The sequence below is a fragment of the Camarhynchus parvulus genome, chromosome 14 (assembly GCF_901933205.1).
Source record: "Camarhynchus parvulus chromosome 14, STF_HiC, whole genome shotgun sequence".
Taxonomy (NCBI): domain Eukaryota; kingdom Metazoa; phylum Chordata; class Aves; order Passeriformes; family Thraupidae; genus Camarhynchus; species Camarhynchus parvulus.
The window spans coordinates 8,585,590-8,598,451 of NC_044584.1; the positions used below are offsets into that span (position 1 = coordinate 8,585,590).

General features: G+C 56.6%; 1 protein-coding gene across 2 annotated transcripts in view; it reads right to left on the reverse strand.

Moving 5' to 3' along the window:
* ELFN1 (extracellular leucine rich repeat and fibronectin type III domain containing 1) overlaps window positions 1-12,242 on the reverse strand; it is a 104,145-nt gene extending 91,903 nt beyond the window's left edge. The window contains exon 1 of one of the 2 annotated variants that reach the window (XM_030958113.1): window positions 12,148-12,242. The gene's annotated coding sequence lies outside the window, so the exon portion shown is untranslated. Of the gene's footprint in view, window positions 1-9,100; window positions 9,218-12,147 lie in introns of those variants that run through there. The other variant, XM_030958114.1, reaches the window with a different exon arrangement.
* Between the last annotated feature and the right edge of the window lie 620 nt (window positions 12,243-12,862).

The following is a 12,862-nucleotide window of genomic DNA, read 5'->3' on the forward strand; positions in this document are numbered from 1 at the left end:
ATTAGAGAACAGGCCCTGATCCAGCACACGCTTACGTCAATCTGCCGTCACCAAGACTTAGGAGAACATTTAAAATTAAACAAAAATTTCCTTGCACTGCAAAACTAAGGACAAAGAAAGCGAGGAAGTCTTGTGGGTAGTGCAGAAGCAGGTGTTGAAAGACCTGGTCCCAGCAAGGCTCTGGTACTGACACCCCAGATAACCCTGGGCATGTCCCTTCCCTCCCAGGTTTACCCACTGAATGCAGCTGCCAGCTCTCTGGATATCGCTCTGATGACAGGTAAGGGGCTCTCAGGTGGTCACAGACAACCTGACCAGCTCAGGAGGTCATTTCCCATCTGGTGCCCATGCCTGGCTCTCTACATGCTGTGTGCAGGACAGGTTATCTGTAACTCAGCACCTCCCAGGACCCCACAAGCCCTGGCTCCGAGGGGCTGCTTGCAATCTAAACCACAGAAGTAAGTCAGCATCTGCAACAACACTTCAGATTTCACCTGCTGAAAATAAAGACAACAGCTTTCCAAAATAAATAGGGAGAAAAAGCAAGATCAATAAGTGACACACATTTAATTCCCAAGCCAGCCTCATTAAAATGAAATGTGTTATTCTGTTTACCCCCACAAATTAGAGTTCCAGTGCAAAAGAGAGTGGCTGTCCTAAGGGCTACACAAGCTGATGCTGTTTTATGGCTGTTTTGTTAAGACTGGGACTAAAATGGACAAAGAAAAATCATAACATGAATCATCCATTCTTTATTGACAGAGAGGGGGAAAAGCCATGCAGAAAGTTTGGGGCTTTTTCTTAAAGCCAATGTGGTATTAGAGAACCTACAAGGTAGCTCACAACTGTAAAGGATTTAAATATAGAAGAGGACTTTTCTGCAAAACAGTTGGAGAATCATAGAATCATTTACATTGGAAAATACCTCCAAGATCATCAAGTCCATCAGTGAAGCTCGAGATTAACAAACTGACCCACACAGTAAACAATGAGACAAAATTCTCTGAACTTGGATGGGGCTGTGATGTTCACTTTGCTTGTAAGCATTATGGCTGGACTTTGTCTTTTAGGCTATTTTCCATCCTAAATGACTATATGGTTTCTAATGAAGCTTTAAGAATCTCATCCCACCAATTTATTTCTCCTTTTTTTCTTTATACATGAAGCAGCTACACAAACTCCACAGCCTGATTTCTGCCCCTTTGTGAACTGGGACAGAGGGTGAAACATGTTGATTTATTGAAGTTTTCCCCTTGCTCCTCTGTGGTAGATGTTCTCCAGAAGCAGTTGCATCATCCCTGAGCCCAGGCTTCAGCAGTTCCATGGGCAATGTAAAAAAGGAGCCAGGACCGGTGAGCAGCACCAGAGGGGCTCAGCAAGGTGTGAATCCCCATCCACGCTGTGTGCACCCCTCATTTCCAGCCCCACCTGCCTGCTCAGCAGAGCTGGGCAGAGGCAGGGCTGCACTCCACTCCCCCTCAGTGCCCTGCTCTGCTGCACAGCTGGCAAAGCACAGCCTGGGCCAGGTCCCTGCAGCCCCTACGGACAGCAGAGAAGTTCAGTGGTGCCAGAAAACACAAGAGACTGGCTTGAACGCCCAGATTTTAAACACAAAGAGATTTCCAGCAGCTCTCCATCCCCCTAGGGCTGCACACCAGACTTTGCAATTCATTGTTCAGCACCACCTTCCCCAGAACACTGGAAGTGACATTACTACAGTGCCTCCCTCACCCAAGGAGTCAATCCACCAGCAGTGCACCCCTCATCCCACTGCTCCTGATGGCAGCTGTGTCTGGCACACTCCTGCTGTCTGCCCACACCAACCTTTGTACCTGCTTCACCCTGAGCAGGTGAGACCACCACAAGGGTTACAGGGTTTGCTTTCCAGCCCCATCCTTTGGCAGGAGTAAAGCACAAACAGGTGTTTTTACACTGCAAATCAGATGTTTAATACCTTTTTTAAATCATTGCCTTTTTTTGCATTACTTTAACAAATATATCCTTCTTTTGGGGGGCAGGGAGAGCTCAGAAATGTGAGTGGGAAGTGCTCCTACAGTGCTGCTCCACACACTCCTGCTTTTACTCCAGGCCAGGCACAAATTTCTCAGCACAATGATGAAAAGAAACTACTCCAACTTCTCAAGTGTCCCAGGCCTTTTTCTGGCAATCAGACCGAACAATTGTTTATCCTGGAGAGGGAAGGGTTAATTAATAATGTCACAAGATGAGCCCCTGGGCCACACAACTACCATCTCCTGCTTGGTGAACCACCAGCATTAAAGGAACCAGCACTGAGCTGAAGTTAAGACATTTGTCCTTTGACAATTCTCCATTGCAACAACTTTATTTTGATGATACGGGATGATTAATGCTTACAGCCACTGTCATTTCCTTTGATAGATTTTTGGGGCTGTGGAGTGACATTTGCTCAATGCTCCATTCCTGAAAAGCTGCACTCGTTGTAGCATGGAGGAGAGGGATGCTCCATGCATCAGCCATCAGTTACCTGCCTCTGCCAGCTGCAGGTGGCCAGGAGAGATACTGTGAGGAATTGGGGGGTGCTTACACAAAGCTTTGGCTGGTAAAGGCTGTGGAGCCAGAGGAGAGTGTGTTAAACAGCCAGTGCTGTAGGAAATTGTGAATTTGTCTTTCTCAATAGAAAGAAAGGAGACGTTGTTGCAAACACCACAGCCAAGAGCTGCAGCAGACTTTGCTGTTTTGCCACAAACACGCTGGAAGAGCAGATCCTGAGAGAGACTGTCCAGGGCTGAGTGGCAGCCACAGCAAGCTCTCACAACTGCTCTTGAAGGCAAAACACATCCAAAAACTCAGAGTGATCAATCAGTAAAACAAGACAGACAAATGTCTCAACTCTAGCCTTCACTAACGGCAAAAAAACCCAACCTAACTTGGAAACCTTAATCTTAACCTGTGCACCTCTGAGCTCCCCCAACCTGTAACATGATAACAAGAATCATTTCCCTCACCCGGTTGCTGCAAGGTTCTCCTAATCAATCAGCTCATTAATTCATGCAAAGCATGAGACAGGCAGCAGATGGATGGCTTTACACAATAGTGTTTTCTACAGTGAAATATTTCTACTTAATTCCCCACCAGCAGCTGCCTGCCCACTCTCATCACACCAGCACGGAGTGGTCCGGGCTCACACAAGGACACCCGTGAGGTCCAGAGCAGCAGAATCTTCTCTGGATCCAAACAGCACCTGGTGCCACATGGAATTCCCTGGCTGGAGACACCCTTCCCACAAGGGCTTCTTCACAGACTTGATTTTGCTCATATTTAAAAGCTGTCTCAGGAGCATAATGATTTTAGATTCACTGCGTGCCGCAGTCAATCAATGGAGCGGCGGCTGCCGGTGCCTGGCGAGCAGGCGGTGATGAATGGGGCTTTGGAGGCTGCTCCGCTCGCCTCCGAGCCACAGCAGAGCGTGGGCAGAGGGTGGGGAACAGAAGCAAAGCCAGGAACAAAAATTAAAAGGAAGAAATGGGGTAGGGGGTAGAAAAACCCAGAGCGCTCACTGCGAAGTTGGGACAAGTGTTCGTCTGGAAGGCGTCGCTTGGAGGGAGCAGTCTTGGCTTGCCTTGGTCTCCCTGATCAGTAACCATCCTACAGCTTGGATAAACCAGGTAACACATTTGTTTCAAGCAAGTGCTGACCCCAAGCCTGGCTTGTGGCGAGGCCCAGGGCCCTGGCACCAGCACCCAGCTGCACATGTGCCACTGACCCAGCTCTGCTTTCCAGGAGCTGCCCAAGAACAAACGCCCGAGAGCAGCTCTCGGGAGCACATCCTCCCTGCAGACAGAGCAGTGAGGGGCACAGCAGAAAAGGTGCTGTCCCTCAACCTTTCCCATGCAGAAGCAGGCAGACAAGCCCCACAGGGTGGCACAGAGCTCCCTGTCCCCCCATCCCTGCGCAGTGCCAGGGAGGAGCAGCCCCGTGTGTCGCACTCACCCCAGAGGGACAGGGAGCACCCATCCCTGCAAGTACCATGAGTTTCCAGAGAGGAAAAAAAAATCAAATAATCCCATTTGGGTGAGCCCAAAGGGCCTAATCCTGCCCCAGCATGCTGCAGATCATCCTGCTCTACGGAGAACAGATGCTGCTCAGCATTCAAAAGGAGCTGCTTCAGATCTGGGCTCTTTTTCTCCCTCTTCCTCCTATTATGGGGTCAGGTCAGTGCTGTGCAGCCTGTCAGCGTAAAAAAAAAATATTTTAAAAAATCATAATACAGAAAACTGGTATTCCCAAGGAAGCTGCAGCTTGTGGCATGAGCATCACAGCTGAGTGTTACGAGTCTCACAAACCAGAGAGGGGAAAGAGTCGAAAATGAAACTCACCACACCAGCAAAATAAAAATATGACGCAGTAAATTAATGATGTTGCTCCAATTTGAGAAAACACTAATTAAGAATGTGTAATTGAATTAATGCATTATTTAGAAACCCCAGCAAATCCTGAGTGGGAATATAAATACATTATAGGGTTCCTTTGACATTAAGTCTCTCTCATACCTCACTACCCACAATTTATTTTAATGTCACCAGAATCTCCAGATTTATTCATGTCCTTGCCATTGACCACTGCTTTACATTTATCCCACATATCAATATCCTCTCTCCTCAATTCCACACACTCAAGTGCTCCATATGGGGTGGTGATCACCATTTGATAAGTCATAAGTAAGTGCAATTAATTAGCTCAGCTCATCAACCATTTCCCCTCCCAATGCCCTGCAGCCACAGATCTGGGTCTAATTTGTTTAGAGCCTAGAAAAACATCAAATACCTCATTAGAAAATAAATCCATCTCCTTGAAATACATTTTTTTACAGCTTCAAGTGTCAGTTTGCTCCATGTTACACTGGGAAAGGCCCTGCACATGTAGGATCTAAACCCAGCCCAGAATAGGTCAAGAAACCAATATCATCACATCGTGAAAACAGAAGCAAGCAGTATCTCAGGGAAAAGTGGGGGGGAAAGTCAGCGCCTCAAATGTATCACAGCACCTGTGAAATACCCTGAGATCATGCATTTGCAGCTGGGATGGTTTAGGAGCGCTTTGGGTATTTAGCAAGAGGCTTTACAAACATTATTATCCCCTCATTTTGAGCCCTTCAGAGCAAGGGTTAGAGTTCCTATTACCATTTCTAGGAAGAGATACAAATACACCAAAAAGAAAGAAATTCTGTTAAATTGTTTAAAGCTGCTAAAGACTCTTTTAAGGAGAGGAGCAAGAAAAAAATAATGCAGGTAAATCCAAGTTCACAGACGTACATATGGCTCTGGGAAAGGGAAAAAAGAAGCAGCACTAAAGTGCCTTGTGTTAGGTATGAGCATACACTGTAGCAAAATATGTATGCTGTTTATAAAACATATTGGAAGACTTTTCCCTAAAAGATGCCACAGAGAGTATAAAATTTTATGATCTCTGCCTGTCCATTTTACAAAGATATACACAAACAAGTAGCCAAATCTGCCTGCAGTTTAACTCCATTAAATCCAATGAATGAGTTTGGCCCACAAAAACTCTGCACTTACTGTAATAAAGTTAAAAGCTGATAGCAGCTGATACAGTAAAACACATACATTTCCATACACTTATTCCTGCAGATTTAAAAATACGAATGAGTTCAGAGATTGCCCTTGTCCAGCTCATAAAGAAGTGCTGGAATAGGAAAGGAAAAAAAAGCCCAGATCTTGGAGATTTTCCCACTGACTCCCTCTAAGCACAAAGGAGAAGGGGGTATGGGAAGCCAGCAGAGTTGTGGTCATTTGGCTTTTCTGGGAGCCCTGGACACATCAAATGTGTGTGTTAGAACAAGCCCCTGATGGTTTGGTCCCCAAGAGGGGCAGGACCCACCCAGCAGGAGCAGAGGTCACAGCCCTGGACCCCATTTCTCCCTCATCAGTCCCCAGAGAGGACAAGGAGCTCTCAGGGCACAGCTGTGGGATGCTCTGCTCCCTGAGGGAGCTGTCCACACTTCCATCAGCTGAGGGCTTGCCTCTACAGCCGCTGGGCCATCTTCAACTGTGCCTTGAACCTCACACTTCACAGGGGACCAGACCAGGTAGTGCCCAGGCCAAGCCCAAACAACAGATTAAGCCTGCCCTGATTGATAGGCATTTTGGTTTTGGTTATTGAGGTGGGTTTTTAAACATGCAGCTTTCTCATGGGCTCCTGCCATAACCACACCGAGTCCCATCTCCACCTCCCCAGCTTCCTTACCCAGGCTCCTGAACCCCCTGCATCCTCAGTGCCACCTCCCCCAGCCCCTCCTGCCCCAGCTCCTCACGGTGCATGGAGGCTCCAGGTCCCCCTCACCTGGAGCTAACTCTCCCAACTCCTATCTTTGATATTTATTATTATTATTTTCTATTACAGACATGTCTCAGGGACTGAGATAACCCTTGTGCTGGGTACACACACTCCCCACTCCAGCAGCCTAATAACACCACACAAATCATTTCATGTTCTTTGTCCTCTTTTTCCCCACCGAGCCCCTGGCACCACTCTGCACCCTGGACCAAGGCTCAGGGTCTCCAGTCCCTTCACCCCAAGGTCCTCACAGACCTGCTGCTTGCACAGCTCTGCCTCCCTCCTCACCCACAGTTTGGGCAGTGTATGACACCACAGCTGTCCCATCCCGCTCCACACAGCTCCTCTCCTCCTCATCAGCCTCCTCTGGGCCCAGTTTACTGCTGGCCATCACATCTCCATCTCCCCACACCCAGATACTCCACCCCAAGGCTGTCCTGACATCGGGCTCACTCCAACCCTCCGCAAGCCCTGGGTTTGCAACACCAAGAAAACCCAGCAGCTGCAGAAATCATGCCAAGCACTGCTCAAGGCTGTGCTCCTTGCTCGTACCCCCTTCACAGCCTCCACAGCAGCTTCCCATCGCCTCAGCCCTGCACTCACAGCCTTGTTGGTGACTCCACAGCCACCTCCCCACTGCCCAGAACAGCACAGCTGACCTGCACCAAGCCCCCAGCCCCACATCCTCTCCTCCTCAGGCTCCTCACTGCCCAGAACGGCTCCTTCACAAGTGCCTCTGCTCCACCAGACTTCCCAGTGCCCTTTGCTGAAAAACCACATAATGCCAGGCTTTTGCTTTACCTGGAGCTAACACCAATTCACAGCACGTGCTGGCAGCTGGGATGCTGCAGGTGATGCTGTGCTGCTGGGGCTTTTCTCAGCATGAAATCCTGGTCCTGGAGCAGCCAGAAGGGAAAAGCACCCCGACCAGCCCAGCTGGGATGCTCCTGGGTGCTGCTTTCTGTGTCCCTCTGGAATGCAGGGCTTCACTGACACAATCCATTCACTTATTCCCAGCATGTACATGGAGAAATAAGTATCGGAAAAAACTGCCCAAGGATGGGGCTGAGACTTGACAAACAGATGGGACAGCTCTGGGCTCTCCAGGGCACAGACCTCGTGTCCTGTCCCCATCACAGTTCCTCCAGCCTCAGTGTTACACCCAGAGCTCAACTCCTAACCCTCAGAAGCACTGACCACATCCTCCTGTTTGCATGCATCGTGCACTCCTGTGTTTGGCACAGACAGGAGAACTGGAATGCACAATGCACAGCTCACAGTAACAAACCCTGCGCCTAGAACAAGCCAAACGCCTGACCTTTCATAGTTAAGCATCCTGGTGAGAGGTTAGATCTTGTGTTTTCTGATCATCAAACAGGGAAGCATTAGCCAGACAGGGAGAACAAGCTCTTATCTAGACCTGATTTCTCTCCCCTCCAGGGGATCCTGTAGGATATTTCAGTTCTCTCTCCCTCGCTGTATGATTCTTCCCTCCCCCAGTAGCTTGAAATCAGCCAAATTCACAATCTAATCTGGCCAGGAGTCAAAGGGGAGAAAAATCAAGCCCTAATGCAGTGGCTTTGAATGGGGAACCGAAGCCAATCAGAAAGGCATTATTGATCCCTGCTCGGAGCACCTCGGTCAGGGAGGGGGAAGCTGCGGGCAGCCGCAGAGCAGAGCTGCCCACCGCAGCCAGCCAGGGCTGCCCTGCCAGGCCTGCAGCGCTCCCGGCACACTTCCCAGCGCCTGCCTGGGCTGGCAGCCGGCACGACGAGAGCACCCACCAGCCCCGAGCCGCCAGTGGCGAGAACCAGCCCCGGGCGAGCATCACCGGCCCCGGGCGAGCATCACCGGCCCCGGGCGAGCATCACCAGCCCCGGGCGAGCACCACCGGCCCCTGGCGAGCACCAGCCCACGTGTGTGCGGGAGCGTGCCCCGTGTGCTGCCTGCAGCGCTGTGTTTGTGTGCAAACACTTCCAGAGTGCATCGCCCTGGCGTGGGCCCGTCTGCGGGAGCCAGGCTGCTCCCCGGGACAGGCATTCCAGCGGCGTTAGTGCGGGGCAGCTCTGCGGGAGAGCCAAGGGCAGGGCAGGGCAGGGCAGGGTGTCTGTGTGTGTAGGGATACCTGTGCCGCACAGTCCCCGCAGCGAGCAGGGACAGGCAGCGAGTGGCTCAGCGCGAGCAGCGGGGCAGGGGAGAGCGAGGATGGCGAGCAGCCGGGCAAGGCTGAGCTCGGCTCTGGGTATCCCTGGGTGCGATCCCGATGATCCGGCCCGCGGCAGCGCTGGCTACGGGCTCCTCTGCCTTATGTAACCGCGGCAGGGACGGAGCGCCGAAGGGGGATGGAGACCGGGGGGAGAGGAGCTCCCCACTGAGCCCCGACAGCCAAGGGGCCGCGGCAGAAGCTGGATATCCCCGGTAACGTAACTCTGGACGCCCGGCCGAGTGGCGTTGCCGCCGGGCAGGCTGGCCTGGCTCGGGGCTGCCCCGGTGCGGAGCCGGTCCAGCCGCCGGGCCGGTGCCCTGCCCGGAACCCTCCGCAGCCGGCGGGCTCGGGGCGGCAGTACCGGGGGAGGAAAGGAGTCCTAGGAAGTTTAGGGACTCCACATTTTGCAAGGAGTCAGGAGCAAAACATGCTTCCTAAAAAAAAAAAATAATACCCAAACCCATGCAGGGTCCCGGCAGCTCCTGTCCCCCTTTAGCTGTGCCCCCCAACCTGCCATCCCGGGCACCGCGGGGCCGTGCTGCACCGGCACCCCCTTACCTGCCGGCGTCACGTCTGCTGCTGCCTGCCCTGCTCCGGCTCTTCCTCCTCCTCTCCTTCCTCCTCCTCTCTCCCTCTCCCTGCTGCTTGGGGCTCTTTATGGAGATTCATTCATTCATGCCTTCCCATCGGTCCCTCAGCCTTTCCCTGCCTCCCGGAGGCAGACCGTGTGACGCCTCGCCCCTTTCCAGCCACTTTCTGTTGTCACAGAGCGGCGCTGCCCCAGCCCGGAGCGGCGGCCGGGCTGGGACACGCGTGGGCAGCACCGGGCCGGGGGAGCGGCCCCCAGCGCGGGGTGAGGGGCGTGGGCGGGCGTGGGCACGGCACCGACCCGCCCTGGTGGGTACAGACTGTCTCTGGCGCCCGTAGCAGGTCGGCCCCAGGGCTTTCCGCTTTCCCCATCCCCACGCCGAGCCTCTGCCCATCGCCGCTGGCTCCCACCGAGCAGCGGCTCTGCGGAGAGGGCCCGCTCCCCCGGCCGCTCTCCGGGCAACCCTCGCCCTTTCTTTCCTTCTCTGCTCCCCCCTCCATCCTATTCCAGCTCGTCTTTCCTCTCCCGCTGCCTCCGCACCCGTGCCAGGACCGCATCCCGCTCCCCGAGCGCTGCCCCATCCCCGGCGCTGGCCGGAGCGCTGCCTCCAGCTCGGAGCCCGGCATGCGGGGCCGGGGCTCACCGGCCACCCGCCGGCCCCGTGTCCTTCCCACCCCACACCCCGGAGGCCGCCCCGACCCCGGGGGCTCGCTCCTCCAGGTCATGAGGCAAACTTCATCCCTGCTCCAGCCTGGTGCCCCCACTGCCCAGCGCTGCACTTCGGGGGGCTGGGGACACGCTCCAGGTCCCCACCGACAGCACCCCCGCTGCCATGGCAAACCCGGGGGGTCTGGAGGAGTGTGAGCCCTGCTTGGTGCCAGGCAGCACGGCGGTAGGCGCTGACGGGGGATTTTAGGTGCTAAATTCGAGCGGATTGCCTCGTCTCTGCGAAAGCAGAGGGTTATTCTTTCCAGGCAGGGAGGAAAAAACACGCTTTTTAATGACATCGTCGGAAATGTGAAGAGCAGCTCCCGGGTTTTGGCGCTGCCAAAGCATTCGGAGCGATAAACCCTTAACTTGGGGTGAAACCCCTTAAAAACCTTCCCAGGAGCGCCCCGCCCGCTCCCGTTGAGCCGCGCCGTTCCTGCCGCCGGTGCCACCCCCTTTGCATCGGTGCCATCAATTTCTATTAACGATCGCTTTATTCACCGCTGCAAACTTCTAAATATTTAATCCAGCGCGAACCGGCGGCGGAACGCGCGCAGCTGACGGGAGGAGGCGAGTCCCCGGCCGGGGAGGCGGGAGCGGCGGCTCTGCCCCGGGGGAGCCCGGTGATGCCAGTCCCCCCCGTCCCCTCCCTCCGCAGGGCTTTCCCGGGGCTGCAAATCACAGCCTGGACGTGGGCAGCACCGCAGGTCCCGAGCCGGAAAGGCAGGGATGAACGGAGGTGCGGAGGATTCTGTCCAGGGAGAGCTGGAGGAGGAAAGGGCTGCGGGGGGAGCGCCCGGCATCTCCCCAGCACCGAGCGAGGCTGCCCGGAGGGTCCCGCCGCGCACGGGACGAGCAGCCACGCTCCACATGGAGCGGGACGAGGACTGGGGACCGCCGGGGGTTTGGGCTGTAGGAGGGATCCTGCCCAAGGAGCGGAGGCTGCCCGCATCTCCCTGGCATCCCCGAGTTCCACCACCGCCCCGCGGCCGCCCCGAGGACTCCCAGACCCGGCCGAGTCTCGTTTAAAACGCAACCAAAAAAATTCTTTGGCAACTCCGCTGCGCCGACGGGCGAGTGCCCCGGTCCGATGGGCGAGTGCCCCGGTCCGACGGGCGAGTTTGCCGGTGCTTTGTGCTCTGCTTGTGTTCAGGAACCGAGCCGGAACTTTACGGCAACATCTGTCATTATAATTAAAACTGCAACACACCCTCCGGGAAGGAACGCGTTCCCGCGTCGTCGTGTGTCCGTACCACCCCCCCATACACACACACACACCTCCACCGCCACCCTTTTCTAAAAAAAAAAAAAAACAAAACCAAAAAAACAACAACCAACCAAGCGAAAGGGGCTCAAACTCTCAGGCGGACACCTGTCCCCCGCCTCCCCCGAGCCATCGGCAGTCGCACCCGGCGAGGTCCCGGGGACCGTCCCCCTCTCCGGAGCACGGACATCTCCCCCTCGCCCTCCTCCACTAATTTTCTTTAATTAAAGCTCAATGTGCGGCGCGTTTGGCGAGGACAGAAATAGCCGCCGAAGGAGCGCGTGTGGGGGGAGGCAGGTCCCAACTGCCGGCGTGGGAATGCAGAAGGGATTGGGGGGGTGGGGGGAGCAGAGCCGGAGAGCGGCTCTGCCACAGCTCCCACCCCAAGGTTCGCAGCCTCCAGGGTTATTTGGGGTGAGGGCGACGGTCTCCCCGTGTCCGAGCGCTCCGTGCGGCGCTGTGACGACCCGGGCGGAAGACCCCTGCCCCCGAGGCGATGCTACTGCCCGCGGCACCGGCTCTTCCCCCGGAGCACCGGAGCTTCCCGCAGGCAACAGTTGCAGGGGCTGCCCCGGGGGATGCTCCGGCTCGGGCGGACCCCGCCGGCGGAGGGAGACCCCGAAGTGGGGATCCCCGCTGGGCGGGGGAGGGAACACAGCCCGAGCGGCCGGAGGGATTCCAGGCTCCGTGGCCCCGGAGCCGCTCCGCTCCCGATCTCCCGCTCGCCCTGGGGATAAGCACAGCGGGAGCAGCCCCGGCCGAGCCGGGGGACGCCCTGCCCGCGGAGGGGAAGGCGCCCCGCTCCCCCCGCCGCCGGCGCCGCGCTCCCCTCCCTCCGGAGCCCCAGCCTGGGCTGCAGCCGCCAAAAGTTTGGCGACACGGAACGGCCACCGGGGGCTGCGCGGGGCTCCGGGCAGCGCGGGGCGCCGCGGCGGGGCGACAGCGGGCGCGGGGCCGGAGCGGAGCGGGGCGGGGGCCCCGCTCGGGGTCGGGGGCGGCGCGGGGGCCCGGGCGGGCTGCGGCGGGGGATGCGAGCGCATTTACCTGCTCCGGAGGCGGCTCCCGGCGCTCGGCGGCGCGCCCAGCCCCGAAGCGCGGTGATGGGCGGCGGACGCACCCGCGGCTGCGGCTCCCCGCGCCCTTCCAAGCGGGCGGGCCGGGGGCAGGAGGCGGGCAGGGAAACGCAGCCGGAGCCGAGCAAATCCCAGCGCTGGAGCCCGGCCTCCGAGAAGAGAAGGGCTGCAGCTCCTCACTGCGTCAGGCGAAGAGCCCTGCCCGTGCAGGCGGCGCCGGGCAGCGCTGCCAGGCCCGGGGGGCTCCGCCGGCACGGTTCGGCACGGCTCGGCTCGACGCGGCTCGGCTGGGATGGGATGGGATGGGCACGGCGCGGTTCGGCTCGCTGCGGGCCGGGTGCAGGGGTGCGATGGGGCACGGCACGGTTCGGCTCGGTACGGCCTAGCACGGTCCGGTACGGCTCAGCACGGCCGGTTGGGCTCGGTTCCGGCTCGGCACGGCACGGATCGGTTCGGTAGAGCTCTCCGGGGCTCGGCGGCGGCCCGGAGCCATAAACGGCTTGGTCGGCAGAGTCGGGCTGGCACCGGGGGCTGGGGGCTGTGTGCGGGTGACACTGTGAGTGTGACACGGGCTGTGTGACACTGTGACACGGGCTGTGTGACACTGCGCGGTACCGTGTGTACACGACACTGTATTTGTGCCACTCGCATGTGTGTGACACTGCCTGTGTGAGTGACACCTTGTG